This window comes from Danio rerio, chromosome 20, assembly GCF_052040795.2.
Source record: "Danio rerio strain M-AB ecotype USA chromosome 20, GRCz13ab, whole genome shotgun sequence".
Taxonomy (NCBI): Eukaryota; Metazoa; Chordata; class Actinopteri; order Cypriniformes; family Danionidae; genus Danio; species Danio rerio.
The window spans coordinates 10,015,048-10,020,608 of NC_141040.1; the positions used below are offsets into that span (position 1 = coordinate 10,015,048).

The following is a 5,561-nucleotide window of genomic DNA, read 5'->3' on the forward strand; positions in this document are numbered from 1 at the left end:
GACTACAAATCCGCCATTTCTGGACTACATATTCATACATGCACTCTGGTCACACTCACACATGATTTCATTCACACCACCTGAAGATTGTCAGAGACTGATTAACACACACTATTTAAGCCACACATTCACCCCTTCAGTGGGTCGAGTCTTGTTATCTGTCACTGTTGTGGAAAGTTACGCTGGATCTCGACAAACATCTTCTAAGTTTCAAAAAAGAGGCTGAGGTCTTCAAAGTTGTCAAGTTGAAGCAGTTTATTGTTACAGCAGAGTTGGTCGATCGATCTCTCTCCTCCCAATGTTCCACAACCCACAGTTTATATACAGGCTTTTCCTATAGTCATCATGAAACAGTGGTGTAGCATGAGCATCACGTTATTTCCAGGCTCCAATAGGATTCTAGCCTTTATATTGATGGCTGTATGTTTTTCTGTTTTTGCACATCTTAAAGGTCATATTTCAACACTTTTTAAATGATTCTCCCTATGCATGCTTTTGCCATGCAGGTTGAGCAAAGTTGTTTTTAAGTTGTTTTTGTCATGGTCAATACATCAATACATGTTGCATATGCTGTCTGAATGGTCTTACTTCACCGCTGTTTACTTCTGTGTGTTTTGCTCTGCATCCCTTGAATGTATTTCTATATGTTTTAACAGTGTATTTTAATAGTGGCAGATTATACAGTGATTATATAGTGATTACATAATAAAAGTTCCTCTATAATTCTCCTAAATAAATCCCCCCTTAAGGACTTAATCAAAAAAGTCCTTTTCCTAAATCCCTCACTGAAGTGCAACTCAAGAATCCAACACTTGCAAAGTCTTAACATACTTGTGCAACCAAAAAGTTGCCCATCTACATCCTTATCAATTGTCAGCATCCTTCCGCCGCACTTCAGAGGAGAAACAGAACCAAACGTCTCCCTCTACTTTTGACTTTAGAGAGAGTAAAAGATCCCGCTCTCCCTAACTGAATACTTTCCTTGGGGAGTTCAACACACAATAATCATTAGTCAGGTTAAAAACATATGCTTGTCAGCCTTGCTTACAGTTGTGGGTATACATCATATATACTTGATTAATCATCATTTAATAGCAATCATATAGTTGTAGAATATTCTCGGCGCCTGTAAAAGAGCTATATCCGATGTTTTATCCCACGTCGCCAGAGGTACTCCTGAGTACTGTCTGGTGTTGGAGCAGACAGTGGGTTTTTAAACCGCCAGTAGAGTCTGCTCTTCTGCATCTCCTGCCATTGGATACCAAGGTGTCCCTTGACCGTAATCATCTTCCCTCTTTCCCCGTGTGCATCTGATATGAGCTCCGGCAGCTTCGATGAACTCCTAAATACATACAGAAATGTATACTAGTAAATAAGGCTTAAATAATCACACAATTTTTCAGTTTAGTCCATTCTATTAGCTTTTTCCTGTATTATGGATGATGCCTTGCTTAAAACTCTCATCATCTTTTAAAAATTAGTAAAAAGTTATAAATTCAAAGAAATTAAAGACAAAAAGAAATTTCAAGTAGTAATTGTTTTTTTTTTTAAACTCATCCAACTGGTCCAAATCTGGCCCAAAGACTTTATAGACATGGTCTCTGCAGTCATGCACAATTCTATTCACTTGCACATTGGTTATCTGCTTGACAGCAGCTTTAACCAGCATCAATCTGAGAAAAGGCACAACACAACAAAAGAGAAGGACAAAAACAAGTAGAGCAATTCCTCATATTTCAATCTTGAGCAATTATTGTCTCCATGATCCAAATACAGAAGCAAACCAGTCACTGAAGTTCTTATCCGCTCCAGCATTTTCTTTTACTTTTCTCAGGTTTTCCAATTTCCGCATAGCTTCCGTGAAAGATCCACCTGGGGCAGTATTATTTGGGATATACAGGGTGCAGCAAATGGTGCACTGTTTTGACAAGCAATTTTACTTGTTAGAGCCAATTGTTCTCCTAATGCTGTAGGGGCATCATTTGTGTAATGTATAAATCTTTGTTGGTTGTAATAAACGTAGTTAATCCATTCTTAAATTTTTCATTGCAATTATACACACTACTATAACCTCGAGTCCTGCTTTTACTATATCTCTAACTTTAAACGTATCTGGTTTTCCACTAGGTTAGCCAATTGTATCTATGTGAACTTCTGAGTCAGGTGTATATTGTCTTTTAACTTTATGCTTAGAATTCTGCTGCTTTCAATTCTTTGGTCTTTCTATGTCATCTTACTCTTTAACCCAATCATTTATTATTACTTTCTGTATTAGTTTAACTTTAGTACAAATTCCTTTCCAATTCAATGGAATATTGGAGCCTAATACTCCTGATCCACAGATCCAGTAATAGTGTACTATTTGTATATATTCTTGTATTAGGGAAATTATCTTGCGAATTGTACATTGTCCAGTACAAATACCAAGTGTGCGGTTAACTGCCTTATCACCTTTTTTTTCATAATTGCAACTTCAGAAACTGGCAACATTATACTCTTTATTTTAGCTGTAGCCATTTGGCAGGTTTGCATATAAGCATTTTCTTTTCCCCACATATTGTCATTTAAATGCCAAATTATTGCACAATTTCCTTTAAATTTTTCTACATTTTCTGATCCTCTTGTTTGATTATAACATTCATATTCTAATTTCTTATTTATCACTTATTTTATTGGGATCACTCTTACTGATGGTTGAACTCTGATGTTCATTTCTTTACATTCTTTTTCAACCTATCATTGTTCTCTAATGTAAATTTGAAGTTTAATATAGTATCAAGACATCAAGTTTGGCAAAACAGTGAGTCACTGTATGGTATATTGCAGTTATTTTCCTGAATTTTGCACAATGTCTATAATCATAAAGATTTACAACCACTATAAGCTTTATAGAGGCTATTAGAAAACATATTGGGCAATTAAATATTTGCAATTTTCCAACTGTGTATTTTTCCCAGCAATACCAATCACTGTTATTAGTTTCTTCTAAGAGTTCATAATCTGAGATATGGTCATAGTCAATTTCTTCATAAATCGCATATGTATCAGTTTGATTAATGCATATCCTCTGGGTCGGCATTTTTCTTTAGATGATTGTTCTTTATCTTCATTTTGTTGTGGGATATTTGCCTCTTTCCAAAAAATTAAAAAGACAATTGTTTGATACTCTTGTCCAACTCTGTCAGATTGAGATAATCCTTTAGCTTTGGAGAAGTTACCTCTAGGCTTTCACTCATCTTTATTTGCATCATCAGCAGCAGCAACAGCAGGAACATCTTCCAAAACAGTTTCCTTCTGTCGTTCCCTGTTCTGTTCCTGTAAATAAATAACTTCATACATGGCAGTTAGTTTTTCTTATACGACAGAAATTCTTATGTGCCATTAGCGTTCCATGCAGTGTTCCTGTTTCTGTTAGTTTACATAAAAACTCATTAAAGCATCAGTTTACACATCAGTCCATTTTACCAATCCAAACTCAATCAGGTTTACCATTTTTTACGTTTTTAAAAAAAGTTATGGCCTTAATAAATCTTCTTGGTGCCTTTGACCAGTCCTTGTGATTGTGCTTGATAAACTTCACTCTAGCCTTTGATTCATTCTTAATTAACAGTACTTCTTTAACTGTTTTATTTATTTATTTGATTATTTATTTAATCACTTATTTACTTATTTAGCTATTTTTAATTTAATACTCAAAATTTATTAATGCACAATCATTATTTGAAATTATTTTTGATGATAGTCCAAATCTAAGAATGGATGTTTTTATTCATTAGAAATATAGTTAATCATCACAACCAGATTTTAATCCCAACCTGTTAAGTAGTACAAACATGTATTTCTTGCCTTGTACTCGTTTTAATATAACCTCAAACTCTCTTTACTAAATGCTTAAATGTCACTTCAGGTACTGCTCGCTGTTCCTTCCCTCACATTATATTTAGCATAGATGTCACATGGACAAAACTCACTAAGCACTGCATTCGAATAAGGATACCAATCTCCTTGCTGTTTAAGTTTTCCTAATACTTCACCCTTGATCAAATTCACATGCATCGGCAATAAGTATACTTGGAGATGCTGTTGGCACAACAATTAGTCTTTTATGTATATAGGCTATTTCCCCCCTTTCATGCTAGATTGTTCACAGAGACGTTTTTGTTGTTTAATTTTCACAATTTTCTTCAATTGAGATTGTAGCTCTATAAGCACTATAGATGACTTGCTACCTCATATTCTGTTACTTGTTTAACTTTCAAATCTGTATTGTTTCCTTTAATGATAAACTAATTTTTCTTTCATCATCTCAAATGCTTTTATTGAATCTGTGTTTCCTGTTAATTTAGGGCCTTATTTTTGCAGTCTTTCCTGTTTCATAAATTTTCTTTAGTGCAGTTTGTTGTAAAATTCTCTGTTCCATCAATGCTAAATTTCAGTCATCCCTAAAAGTCATCATGGGTTTTCTGTCTTTTAATTGAGTTAGAGCTATATGGAGCTGCAGATAATTAAATCAACATAGTGTAACACACTACTGTTCATCATAAGATCTTCAGACTTTGTGTATGTATAATTTTCAGCAGCAAATGAAAATACTAATAGGTACCTATCCTCTTTTGCTAATTACCTAAACTTGGCTGAAAAGAAACTAATTATCAACAATATTTGACATCAGGAGGAACATTTGTTCATAAAATGTAGGAACTTCAGTTGACAAATTTTCTCTCATTTATTTTTCTTATATCTTCAGCTTTTTACCTGCTTTGATGCAGCATAATTAAAGTATTTATTCAATTTAAATTCAAATCTTAATAATTACATACACTGTCATACCTGATTTGAAATATAATCTAAATAGAAATATCCAACGACCTATGTATTGCATATTATAATCACTAGGTGTTAATACTCCCACTCTTAATAAAACTTCAATTTTGTTTTTTTATACCTATTTCAGCTTTTTTTTCTTTCTTCTTTTCTCTGCAGATGTGCATCTGGTTTAATTTTAAACCTCACTGTACTGGTTAATTTTCTAATTCTAAATCCAAGTCCTGCAATGATAATAATCCTTTAAGTATTAACTGTTTTTTTTTTCAAATCATTTTGAACTATTTGTTAATTTGAATGTTGCATTTATTTATTTTTTTCTCTAAACTTCTCTCTATTAATATTTACTTTCTAAGGCAACCCATCTACTTGATTGTATACACATCTTTCATGTAATTTTAAAGTTAACATAAAAATCGATTTAATCTTTTTGTTCTGTTTTGCTTTACTCTTTAGTCCTCAAATTTAGTTTCCATTTTTTTTTACTTGTATGGATATATGAAACAAAATCTATTACATTAAACCCTTTTTTTCCCCAAATCATCTCTTACTACACTTAGAGCTTTTCACTATTGACCTATTTTTCTTGTGCTGTTCTTTTTTCCTTCAATTTCTTCCTGATAATAATTTTCTAAGTCTAAATCTGTTTTAAAATTATAAATTTGCATAGACAAATTCTTCTTTTTACTAGCCCTGCTTCAGAAATGTTTTAACTCAATCTATTTTCCCATTATCAA

The 5,561-nt window shown here is 33.0% G+C and overlaps 1 long non-coding RNA gene across 1 annotated transcript; it reads right to left on the minus strand.

The window, feature by feature from the left end:
- Window positions 1-237: 237 nt before the first annotated feature.
- On the minus strand, window positions 238-3,744 carry LOC147839037 (uncharacterized). Its single transcript, XR_015519250.1, has 2 exons — window positions 3,219-3,744; window positions 238-1,342 (listed from the first exon to the last, which is right to left on the minus strand). It is a non-coding gene; the product is annotated as an uncharacterized LOC147839037 (long non-coding RNA).
- Between the last annotated feature and the right edge of the window lie 1,817 nt (window positions 3,745-5,561).